The 13,419-nt window shown below is 37.7% G+C and overlaps 1 protein-coding gene across 12 annotated transcripts in view; it reads left to right on the plus strand.

The window, feature by feature from the left end:
- Window positions 1–13,419, plus strand: part of TCF12 (transcription factor 12) — a 163,432-nt gene that overhangs the window by 56,613 nt on the left and 93,400 nt on the right. The gene's annotated exons all lie outside the window — the stretch shown is intronic.

Raw genomic sequence — 13,419 nt, forward strand, 5'->3', positions numbered from 1 at the left:
TTAAGTTTTGCTGAAAAGACGTTTATATCATTTTTTAATTTGCACAGTTAAAAAAAAATATTTTTTTCTAACAGTCAATTCCTGAACTACCTGCCAATTTACTGTAGGCTTTTCTTCAGTTAATGCTTTGAGGGCTTGCTTCTTATATTTAATTTTTTAATTTCTTTGATATTTGTTGTATTAGAAACTCTGTCACTTCTAAGGAATAGATGGAAACTCCTGCTTTGCTAGGCAAATGTTACTGCTTTCAGGCCTGTGAGTGTTTAACATTTTGTTTTAATTTGAAACTGGAAAAGCAAGCAAACTGTGTATTATATTGTGGCCTTAGCTATTGAAAGCTTTTTCTTCATTGCCTGCACTTGTGTTACCTGAAAAATGTTAATGTATTGATGGAGTTGTTTGAAAACCTCCTTTTCCCTGTTCCAGTTTGGGAGCATAAAAACGTTGTTTTCAAAATATTTATTGTTTGGCAATATGTAGTCTGCAGACTTTTTTTGTATGTTAAATTTAAGGATGACTCTGAATATTTGTTCTGAATTTGTACATTTCACACTGTTTCACTTCTATATTCTGCATCTTGTAGACATGACCTATTTTGTGATGTCAGTATTGTCCTTTAAAGACAGAGCCATGGTAATCTAAGTGGATTACCTAAATCCAAATCCTGGTGGTCTGCAATTTCTTTTGGAAATCTTTCTACTTTGCTCAGTCTTTGTTTACTACTTTAATTTTCTCTGTAACGAAGGCAGACTAAGCAGAGCCATTGCTGAGTTGAAACTTTCATATTTGAAGCTGAAAACATGATTTTAAAGTGACCATCTCTGTAGGCTTTGATTAGAAAGAGTACAATTGGTCAGTGACACTTCTAGCTGAAGACAGTAAAGTTCAAAGGTAGTAGTTATTTTGATAAAGCAGACTAGAGCTTCTCCCAATACTCCCTCAAATATGTTGTTTTTCAAATACAGGAAACCAAAAAGATAAGTTACTTCAGTTGCTTCTCCAGTATTTTGATCAGTAGCATGTATGGAATGTCTCCAGGCTTTGTGGCTGATACTGATTTTATTTTACAAAAATACATAGTTTGATTTTATTTTTAATTTGTTACCAAAGGCAAACTATTTGCTCATGTTTTAATTTATATTAAACAATATATGCCTTCAAACATATGAAGAAAATAACTGGTGCAACTATATCTTCTTTTTCAGTTTTATTGAAGAGATGATTCTATTAGACATAATGGAATTAAATCATTAATACAGATTTGAGAAGAAGCCTCCATTTAGATGGTTTTGTAGGGAGGATTAACAAATTGTAAGATATGTATATGTCAGTCACCCAAAGCAGCTGAGAACTGAAAGAGTTTTGTAAAGCTTTATGGCTAAGAGTTCTTAGGGATTTTATTTTCTTGGAGCAAAAGTATTTAGTTTCCTTCTATATGCAGCAAAGAATTATAGAAGGCTTTCAGTATATATCTCTAAGATATGTACACATCAAAACCCTAAATGTACGCTTTTAAAAATATTCCACCTGTAGTTTTTTGGCTTGTCATAACAAAAAAATATGTTCATTTTACTGATGTTACAGTATAGGATGCAGCTTTGTATATCATACTTGCACATCAGTAATTTTTGCAGTTTATCTTAATTGATGCTGAAGGTTTGGAGAGAGGAATGATAAAAAAACTATATGAAAACATAGAGTACTAGTTCCCTAAACAGTACTTCTATCTGTATTTATAGTTTTTTGTCTATTACTGAAAAGAAAAATTGTATTTCTTTAAGTTTTTCTTAGAAGAAAAAGTTATACAGTTTTTTAATATCAAATTGTGGACATGTTCCCATAAACAGAATGAAAATGTCCATTTTACCAGCTAACATACAGAGATGATATTTAAGGCTTTGACTGGTTATTCTGTGATCTTTGGAGGTTAAAAGGAGGTGGAGGTGAAGAACATGAACTTGATGAGCTTGTGGGAAATGCCTCACTAGGGTAAAGCAGTGATTTACCCTGTGGGGTTCCACAATGAATATCTAAGAAACACATCCCTTCTCAACATTTTGTCATGACTGAAGTACATCTCTGAAATAGTTAAAAACTATTAAAAAAAAAAAAAAGGGAAAAGAGCAACAACATATTTCACCATTGCTGTCAACACTTAAGAGCACCATTAAAAGGAAGAATTGTGTGTCAAGGGGATGTTGTTATTTTGTGTATTATGCTCAGCCATAAGCATATTTGCCTGAAGAGATAGCGGATTATAAAGTGCCACTGTCTTTCATGATGGAGCTCTCAAACATTTTAATGATCTTGTACATTGCAAAAGAGAGAAATTTTGTCTAACAAGAGTTGATAATGATTCAATAATGAACAATTTACCACAGAAAGATGCATTTCCATATTCATTTAGATATTTTTTGAAGTGTTTTGCAGAGGAAGTAAAGCTATTATGTTGGATTGGTTAGTGTTCTTCACTAATGAATTCCAGAATTATCCTGTTGATTTGGTAGCATAAAAAAAGAAGGGACATTACTTATATTTTAAGTAAAACCACTGAATCCTCTTGGGACCAGCATAGTCTGTTGGTATCCATAGAGATATGAAGAAAATCAGGCTAAGATATATTGGTGGTATTGTAGCTCCATTTAGACTTGATAATCTTTGCTTATTCAACACTTCTGCTTTAATTACATTCTAGAAAACTATTCACAAGGATATGAGATTCTTTTCTCTGTAATTATGCTGCCTTTTAGTACTCTGCACTTGCAAGGAGAGGTCAGTTTTTGCTGGGACCCTTCAAGCATGTGGTATTGTGTCTTCTGTTGCACTGTTCCCTGCACTTTATTCTACTGAGCTTTTTTACTTCCACTTACCAGGAAGAAAGAAAGCAGATTATTCTTGAATATGACTTAAAGAGGTTTTTGTTGGTCTGTCTTGAAAATTTGAAGTGGGTGAATTACTTTCTTTTGTGTGTCTGTCTTTCCACAAGAGGTAGAAAGGATAAAGGCAAAACTTTTGTGCTCCACGTTCGTCGTCTGTGTACTACACAGTTCCTCAAGGTTGTACATGATAAAAAGTCATTAAAAAGTTACTCCACAGTGAGTGAAAAGATAGTGGTTGAATATAAGTTTACCATGTTAAAATCAGCCTCTCAAAGTAGAAAGAGAGATCACTCTTCCAAGTTTTCTTTCAGGTATACTTCCTTGTTTTCTCATTATTTCTTTAACTAATCTCTTTAGAGTTGGGTTGAATTTTAGAGCTCTGGGTGTTTCTGAGCCGCAGGCTTGTCAACGAAATTGGAAACTCTGATTGTATGGAAATGGAAGATTTCAGGTCATTTGCATTTTCCCAACCTCACTTGCCCACTGACTTGTAGATCAGTGCAGGGTTGTAGTTACCAGTTTGTTTCATACACTCACCTCTCAATATCCTGGGGAGGTGGTGACTTGGCTCCTCTTCCTAACAAACTTCTGCTCTATGCCAGGGAATGCCATGATACTTTCTTAGGGCCAGCATTAAGAGAAAGGAGGCACTGACCTCACAGGGAAGTCAAGACACATCAGTTGGTATTTACAACATGTGGAGTAGAAGCTTGTTAAAATAATTAGAACTATAAATTAGTCAGATTGTTAATAAAAATATAGCTTCTTTTACTCTGTTTGTAATATGAATATAAAGGGTAAGCCTGATTCTTCCCCTGGTTGAAACAAATAGATGAAAGAAGCAGAGGTAGTACTGTCAAATGTAAGCAGAGTAATGCATGTTGGGCTTTATTTTATCTTCTCTGTCTTGTACCAGGGTAGCAGGGGGTTAATGGGTATGTGCTGGCCATGGGGAGTGAAGGTGGCAGGAGCAAAGAGGTGCTTGAGGGGTTGAAGCCAAATTTTATGACTTTTCAAAGCTGGTCTTATGAGTTACTGTGAAACTAAAGATGGGTTTTGTGTATTAATCATACAAATTCGAGATCAATATCTGGATTGGGATGCCTTCTGCTTTGAGAGTTACTGTTCATTTAAGTGACTCGATTGCCTGATTGTGCAGGTTTCTAGGAATGGCTGTGCTTCTACCAGTGCATCTTTCAAACCGGGGAAATTAGTCTTAATTTTTATTGTAAAATCTATTATTTGACTTGTAATTTCAGCACTGCAGTTGGCTTGGATAGAGTAGTAGGTATTTTTAGTGATGAACGTTAGAGGGGCCTTTTGGAAGCAACATGGTAAATAGCTGAAGCCTCTGCAAGCTTTCCAGTACTGATACAGTTCTTGAACAGGTGACATAAGCCTTTTTTAAACCTTAATTTGGGAAAGGTTATTCTCAGTAGAAGGAGAGGCTTTTGAACTTTAAAATACACTTAAAAGAAGGCATGCATCTGAATTGTTACCCAGTTAAGAATCTAACTAATCTTCAGGGAAATTGCTGGATTTCTTCCTCAGTAGCTCTTCAGTAAAGGAATTTTGGACTTGGAGAGATAGAAGTTGTTATTAAATGGCTTTATAATGCTGAAGGCAGTAGTAGGAAACCAGCAAGGATAAATGGTAAAGGGTAAAAGAATGATACCATTATAATTTTTGTCAGGAATCCTATTTTAATTACCTTTTAGGAAGGGAGAGGGCAGATGCAAATAGGGAGTTGGCAGACCCTCTATTTGTCCAAAATAATAGTTAGATTTCCTTGAATTGCTTTCTGTTGTCATTAATATTTTAACACATGGAAAAAAATAGGCATCACAATGGAAATTATCTCCAGAGATATGACTAATAGCAAGATTGATCTGAAATAATTCCTACGCAGTTACATTGTTATTAACTTGGAGAATGGTGGGGACAGAGTATTTTGTATCCTTCAGAGAATTCATTAGGAAGAAAGAGGAAAATGATAAAGGAAGACAATGACAAAACAGTGGCACAGCAAAGATTATGACAAGTGCTTCAGTCCATCTCATTTTATAGGGCAGTAAGTAAAAAGAAAATAGTAATAAGCTTGACATCATACATAGTTATCTGTCAGATATTACTGTGGGCTAAGAGTTCAGAAAAACTTTCCTTAGAAAAAAACCTGTAAGTGTAAGATCATCCAGTTACAATAAATACTTAGGGGTAGTGGTATTGAGTCCACCACAAGCCATAAACTTCCCATGCTGGAAAAGTTCCTTAACGTTCCCTTTACAGTAACTGGATCATGCAGTTTCACAGCATTATGTTTATATTTCATTGAATCATTTACTGTTTTGGGCTGTTAAAGCTAAAAATATTAAGATGCTGGCTCACCTGTGTTTTGTACACCGTGGCTACTTTTTCCAAAGTAATACCAGTAATGCTTCATGTCTTGTTGCTGCAGATAGGCTTATGTTTTTTTAAAAATTAGTTTTTTCCAAATCATTGCATATAGTGCATCTGGCAAATGGAAGATTTACATTTAAACTCCCTTCTAAGATTGTTTCTTTTTCTTTTGGGGCATGTCACTGTGCTTAATTGATGCTGGGTTTTATGATATTATAGATTGGCTAAAAGCCTAATGTGAATTTTGGGGTTTCTAATGAAAATTTCCAACCCAGAGTAATGTTTTAAGTTAAATTTCAATTATTTCTTCGTCTCTCCCAGATAATTGTTTGAATCATTTGGTTCACATATGAATATAAAAAAACTCCATCAATAAATGGAGGTTCCTGTTTGTTTGTTTGTTTTGAATGCCAGCAGTCCTTTTGTTCCGGGCTGTTTGTGCACCTGGCTGTGTCCCAGCTCTGGGGTGGTGTGTTGGGCAGGCAGGCTCTGGGATGTGACGTGCTGGTTACTGCCAGCACAGAGCTGCTGCTCTGCAGGCTGGAGCTTTCTAGACTTGCAATGTTTTGTATCTGTTCATACAGTTTCAGATTTATCTTTTTTTTTTTCCCCAGGTATTACATTAAATAAATTCCACTCGCACCAAAGAATTGCTCTCATCTGCTCTTAATTTTCCTTTTGTGAAAGCTAATGGGTTTCTGGGAAATTAAATTACACAGTCATTTAGTGAAAGTGCTAAGTGCAGGGCATTTTTACCCTTGGGTTTTTGCTCACAAGAGTACGTGTTAAGCTTAGTTTTCCCTTCTGTTTACAGTAATATTTCAATCAAATAGCTTTGCTAACATTTCTTTAAATACAGTAATACCTGGAGGCTCCCTCGGAATGCAGCTCGTGTGCTCCGTAAGGCTGTGCTGGAGCAGGTGTCGGCTTGTGCTCTGTGCCCCCGGAGACTCTGCTCTCTCTCCCAGTCAGCAGCTGTGGCAGAGGGGCCCTGGCCGTGCTCCTCAGGTGGTGCTCAGGTGTGGGGCTGCCAGGTAGGAGCGTGGGCTCAGCTGCCCTCCCTCTCCCGCCCGGCTCCGGCAGCTCCCGGCGCGGGAAGGTGAGCGGGGGGAGCAGGTGCAGAGCACTCGGCCCCCCCTCCCTGCCCGTGAGCTGCTCCCTGCAGGAGCTGCCAGAGCTGCCGGAGCGTTGAGGCACTTTCTCCTCAGCATTGCGGGGAGTGCTGGGCAACTTTAGAAGGTTTTTATATCTCTGACTCTGTGTTGGAGTTGTTTGCAGGCTTAGTCTGCAGTGCTGTGGTTCAAGGGAGAGATCAGAAAGGTTTTCTTTCTGACAAGTAATAAATTTGTTCTTGAAAACCCGTCAGCTGTATGATTTGACATCACACCAGGAAGAGCTGATGATTCCTTTTTGCTGGATGCTGCCCATGCCACAGGTTCCTTCACAGCCCCCAGTGTGTCCCACGAGCAGAACCCGCAGTTCTGGTGGCCCGTGGACAGAAGTGGTGCTTGCACTGTGCATTCACGGGAGAAAAATGGGACCTGGTGCTAATTGTGTTGGAGGAAGATGAAATGTTGCCTTCTTCAAAATGGTCTCAGACTTGAACTCAGAATTTTTGTCATACTAAGTACTTTTGAATTGCCAGTCTGGGAATTTAAATATGCAAGTGTGTGGCTTTTACGTTTTGAAATATTTTAGTTCTGATAAAAATTGTTCTGCCAAGCTTGGTTTTTAGTTAATGCAGTCTGATACATTTGAGTGTTGATTTATTCACAGTGTACTCTGCCTCTGAAAAGGGGAATAAATAGTAATCTGATGAAATTTTTAAGTCTTGCATTTCCTCTTTGTTATAACATGTCAGTTTAGCTGCTGCAGGGTATGTTTATCTGTTACAAGGCTCATCAGTGCATGAAATGCTGAAAGGGCATATTTCTCTCCTGTGGTTCCTTCCATCCCTGGGCACTTGTAGATGTGTTCCAGTGGATGGGATCAGCTGGGTGAAGCTGTAGGATTTTAAATTTGAGTCTGTCTGAAGGCGCCAAGCTCCCTTCTAGGGAGGAGGGGGTGATTCTTTCCCATACTGGTGATGTAATTTCCCCATGAGGCAGTTGCTTAGGGATCTACATAATAACTATTATCCTGTTCAAATAGGAGACTGTAGAAAGCTCACTGGTGATTAAAAGATAATTTTGTAATTTTTCATGGCTTGTCTTTGTTTTGTAATAAAGATGTTTGCTTATCGCCAGGTGCATAAAAATCATTTACTTAATCTCTATTTCATTCCATTAATTTTTTTTCATTCTTGCATGCATTGTAGCTGTAGCCTGTGAGTTGCTAGCAGTCCAGTTTTTAATAAATGCAGCAGCCTGTGTCCAGTGATTAAATTCTGAACTGATCAACCAAAATGTTCTAACTAGGCTGCTCGTGCCAAAACAAGTGGCTTTTGTGATTTGGGGCATTATAGCATTTGCATTAATATGATTTGAAGTTGTTAATAGTTTTCTTTAGAGGCTGGGTTTTAGTGAGTCAAATGTTTGTTGCTGCTGGAAACCTGACTTTGTTTAGATACACAGACAACTCGGAGGGGAAAACAAACCCGATGCAAATAAAAGATATAATCCTATTTTTGAGGTGCATGAAGGTGTTGGACCTCTAATAGTATTGTTTCTGTGAGTTGCCTGAGCAGCCACTGCATTTTCCCTAGAGCTATAACCTGCTGTAGGTGTGCAATTCTTCAGCTATATAATAGATGGGTGAAACAAGTATTACCAAAAGAAAACAAAATTTTTTTTAATTTTGACATTGGCACTTTCACATCAATTTAATATTGCACCCAAGTTTTGTTTCTGAAAAGTGGGTCAAAGATTTTCACGTAACAGAAACGTGCAGAAAACCAGAGAAATAGCAACTCATTGTGTGAAGTGATGGTAATATCTCCTTTGATGAGCAAGGTTTTCTTGGTTGCTGGATTTTGAATGGTAATATCTCGTTTTATGAGCAAGGTTTTCTTGGTTGCTGGCTTTTGAAGCTCGTTGTGGAGGCTGCCAGCACCGAGGCTCTCAGGTGTGCAGCTTCTCTGCCTCCAACATGAACATGTATTGGGAAGTCAGATGAAAATTCTGGAGTTCTTTCTTTGGCATCCAACTGGAGGGTCACTTTGAGAAATAGAAACCCTGTTATCCATAAGTGTGGAAGCTTTGCCAGGATGGCACTTGGTGGAGGGAGGGTGCTGCTTGGTTGGGGCTTTTTTGGAAGGTGCTCACACGGGTCCTCCCCATCTGAAGATAAAATAGGAGAGAGAATCGATGCATAATTTTATGTGGTGATGTGTTAAATGCAGGATTGAAGGAACTGGCAGTATTTGGGTTTATGGTTAGTGATTCCTTTAAAGAAAGCAGGAACCTTAAATTCAGTGATGAAATAAAAAAGGTTCATTGAAATGAGAATGGGAAAGAAACACAGTGGTTACTATTGAGATGAGTTGAGACTGATTTTACAGTTTTTCCTAAATCTGACAAGGGCTGGCCAGGAGCCTTAAAGGTGGTTGGGAACCAAGCACAATAAAATATCTGTAAATGTAAAATGTGTAAATTCAAATTGGAATTGTACAGACTGTGTGCAAAGCTTGAACTATTGTCACAATAACTGCAATGAAATTTTAATTTACTTCCCAGTGTAACAGGGACCTCTAAAACAAGCCTGGAACTTCAGACACGTGCAGTACAAATAAGGCATCTTGCAATGTCTTCTTACACAATGGGACATAGAAAGCAGAAATCTTGAGAGTAATGTGTGACTTGTTAACAGTCTTGTAAGCTTCGAGGCTGATCCCTGGGGTCTGCATTGAATACCTAAGTGCATGACTGTATCATAAATAAATTTGTATCATGGTTAAAAAATGTTCTGCAGTGATAGAAAGAGTGTACTTGTGCAGTCTTTATCAGGATACTGCAATTTCAAGTCTTTTTGCTCTGTGGTAGGAGAAAAGAGAAGTTTGCCTTACTATTTTGACTTGATAAATAACACTTCTGTTTCTGACTGAATTCCTTTCCTGTTACGTCATTTATTTATTTAATGTATCGCTGGTCCATTACAAGCTGGCACCTCAGATTTCATTTATTTATATATTTATTTGGAGCCTTGATGTACTTCCCAGCCTAAACTACAGGCTGATTGACCTGCTTGAATCAAGATTTACAAAAATAAATTCCTTACAGAACCACATTTCTTAAATAATGCCTTACCTGTCTTAAAAGTTGCATTGCATTATGAAATATCATAGAGAATCTTCTGCTCCACTTGAAAGGAGTTTGCAGAAGCTCTTATGTATGTTATAGTATAGAAAGCTTTTAGCACACCTTGGTATTCTACCTATCAGTCAGAAAAAAAGAAATTCCTCTCCCCATTTGTAAGTTCTTTTTTCTTTAATTTTAGAGGAGCTTTTGTTTCCTTATAGCTGTGCTGCATTATCATACAGCTTCAAGTTTGAAAGATACTGAAATTGGTACAGATATGCAAGATCAGAAACTGAGCTCTTGCTTATTTTTCAGGATAGAGTTTTTACTTTATATTTAGAGAAATGTCATCCTTTCACTTGGCATGAATTAGATCTTTCTTCTCAGTGATAGGTGAGGTGATATTTTTCCAGCAGTGCTGTGTTCTCTGGTCAAAGATCGGGTTTTATATTTCACCATCACGGAGGCAATTTTTCTTTGCATCTTCTGGGATTGATATGTTTAAGCTTAAGATAAATGTCACTAGCATTACTATAGTTTCAAAATTATTTTATAAATAACAAAGCTGAGAAATCCACACGCCTTTTTTGTCTGTGTGTGTGTGAATCTATCACTTTTGTGGGTACTCTGCAGGGCTGAGCTGTGGGAGCACAACCCCAAGTCACTGGTTCATGCAATGCTCTGCTTGCCTTGCACTGCCACGTTGTTCTTGCCCAGCATCCTGGGGGCTTGAGGGTTATTTTGTTTTGTTTGATCACAGAGTGGTGGGAGGAGGAGCAATCATTGCCTCGTCTTTCTGGTGCTCGGCTGCGTTTTTAAAATTTTTTTTGTTCACTGCTTTTATTCATCAATGACAATTTATAAACAGTGCATGTTTCGCAATGATTTCAGCCTTGAGTGCCAAACAACTGTATGATTTTGTTCCTTTGTTTGACAGCTATCTGGCACTAAGCCCTGTGCACACTTGTAATGAATAGTTTTGTCCAGTATACATGTGTGTTCTTTATTTGAGTGTATTTTTGCTATTACATTAGAAATGTATCTTTCTAGAAATGTGATTCAAAAGGTACACGGTAAAAAAAGAAAAAAACAAACCCCCTTTGTAAATCTGATAAAGGAATTGAGTATAAACCTGTTCCTTCAGTATTTTGGAGTTGGGGGGTGGGAGGAAGAGAGGCCAGAAGAAAAATACTGCTGGGTTTAGTTAGTTCAGTGACACAGTTGCAAAGTATGAAAAGGAATATAGTTTGTTGGCAGGAGGAAAAAGCCCATGTGTTTCTCCAGTTGGTAACCATTTTATCTAGGATAGTTCGTGTATGTACACACAATAAACAGGGGGCTTTCAGCAATATATTTAGAACAAAGTAAAGCAAAATGATAATTTTTTTAATATAGAAATTTTTCCGTGTTGATTTATCCATTTTACCTACATGCAAGAAAATTCGGAGCACAAATGCCTTGAACTTGAGATACTGGGTTTAGTTGGCTGGGTTGACACTCTGCAGTATGAAGGAGGCAAAGCTTCCCTGTCACTGCACAGTGCCGAGTTTCTGGGTTTTGTGCCTCCCCCTCTTTCCCCAGCACAGACACAGCTTGGGCTCATGAGAGAGACATAGTGCAAATGCCACGAAACCAATGTGAAATAAAACACCAAATGGAAAGGCAGTGATTCATCAGGAGAAAATGTTATCCAGGCCCCAGTAACTTTTATTCTTCTTTTAACCTGTGCTCTAAAGCATTGTTATTCCCTTGAGAATCATTTTCAGCACCATTATTGAACTGAAAGCCATGTTTTTAGAGTTGTCTCTGCCCTTCTATCCAGTCTCTCCTGTTTTCTTGATGCTACTTTTACGTTGCTGTCTTGTTTGTTATTGCAACACTATTACGTGTCGCTGGTCCAATTTATTTTCTTCAAAAAATGCCAAAGCTTCAGAGGTTGAGAATAACATAAACTTGAATTTATATTAAAATCATCAGTAGAATCACCTGTCCTCAAAATCTATAGAGTCTAATTTTACTGTAGTCTTACTGTGCAGTTAAACTTGTGTTTTTGTCCCTTGAATGCACCCATCTGGATCAGTACATTGTTCCACCTGAGCACTTCCATCAGGCTTGTGCTCAGCTGCACTTTGGGATTTTTCCTGTCGTTACCTGGCTTGTCTGTCTTCCTTGGTCTGTTGACTTGTTTTGGCTCTTTTAAGAATGACCATTTTCTGTGGTTTTGTGCAGATGTGTCGCTTTCTGTAGATTTATTTTCTTTGTGTTTCCTTCATCTTAAATATAAAGAAAACTGTAAGTTTTGAATCTGATTCTGCTCTGTTGTTACTTTCTGTAAGGTACATGCTTGGCTATAAAGCCTGACTTGAAGTTCAGACCATAAAATTTTGTCACGTTCTCTCTGGGGGGCTTTTTGTGGTTCTTCCCCTGTGCACCTGTTATTGGGCAGAGCTGTGGGTGGGGCACCATGGTAGAGGAATGGAAAACATCCTTTTCCAGTGGGGGTCTTTTTGCTTGTTTGTGAAGCATTTGTATACTCAAAATCAGTATCTTCTAAGAGATCTCTAAGTGCAGATTCTGACCAAGGATGCTGTGTAGTGCTGTAAGTTTTCTCCCTCACAGGACAGATTATTGGGCACTAGATTTGGAAGATGAAAACTTGTCATTGCAATGAGCTGTAGAAATGCATCTGCTGATCCTCTGTTAGAAATGCTAGAAGTTGTGGTGAATGGACAAGAGGATAATAAAAACTACTATAGGAAATACATTTTAAAGTGGAATAATAGTAATTTATTGATGGCCAACTTCTAAAGGCTGTCAAACCTGCAGGGCTCTGGGTTAGTTATGTTGGAGGAAGGAATATGTGCCAGATGATAAAACATCCTTCAGTTAGACCTGAAAGAGTGATTTTGAATGCAAAACTAGTAAAGTTTTGATTATTTCTATGTTAGGTCAGCAGCATGGGTTGCAAATTCACAAACACATCTTCTTTGTCCAGTGTTTTGTTATTTGAAACGTGTCCTTTTTACTGCGACTTCTGAGATATGTGTGGATGTTTTTCAGAACGCTTGATCCCTCGTAGCATGTACCATGCAGCTCAAGGCAAGAATCTTTAGATGTCACAGTCATCTTGCCACACATGATGAATCACTTTGCCTGAGGATTTTTTGCCCACAAAGCCTCTGGGGTGACTCTGTCTCCCTAAGGATGTTCGTTCAACTGACCATCTGAGCTGACTCTGCTGTGACCAGTTTCTAAAGTACTAAATCCAAACTTCTTCCCATTTTGTTTCTGTTTGTACATAACAGAAGGGGTCATGTGCAGAAAATTAGTTAGGCTTTAGAAAAGGCAGTATTGCCTTGAACTTGTTTTGTTTGAAGTCATTTTCCTTTTTAGTTGCTTTTTAATTTCATTTGTCACAAGAATCATGTCAAGTGATTGTGACTGCAGGATGTGTTTTCCTGGATTTTCCTTTTTTTTTTTTTTTTTTTTTTTTTTAATAGTGCCAATAAAGCAGTGTGTGTAATAAGTTTCATAGCTTTCTTTTTTCTGACTGTGTCCCTCTTTGGATGAATTCTTTGGTTGTGTTGGCCTGTAAGACAGGATTAGTGGCAGCTGGTAATAAAATTCTGAAGTTTCAAGATATTGAGCAGATATCTGCTCGACTGTCTCCTTTCAGGGGTCCATAAATTTGCTGTGGAGAGGTGGGAGGAGCCACCCTAAGCAGAAGACTTAAAATATATGTTTGTTAAATGTTTTAAAGTTTTATCTTAATGTTTTAATGACTTTGCATTCAGTAAGGATTTAATAAATTCATGCTTTTTAAATAGTTCAAAATTTGTGGCAGCTAAACCTAAATTAGATTGTTCATTTTTCAAATTCAATGACTAAAAGAATATGTATTGACCATT

The sequence above is a fragment of the Chiroxiphia lanceolata genome, chromosome 12 (assembly GCF_009829145.1).
Source record: "Chiroxiphia lanceolata isolate bChiLan1 chromosome 12, bChiLan1.pri, whole genome shotgun sequence".
Lineage (NCBI taxonomy): Eukaryota > Metazoa > Chordata > Aves > Passeriformes > Pipridae > Chiroxiphia > Chiroxiphia lanceolata.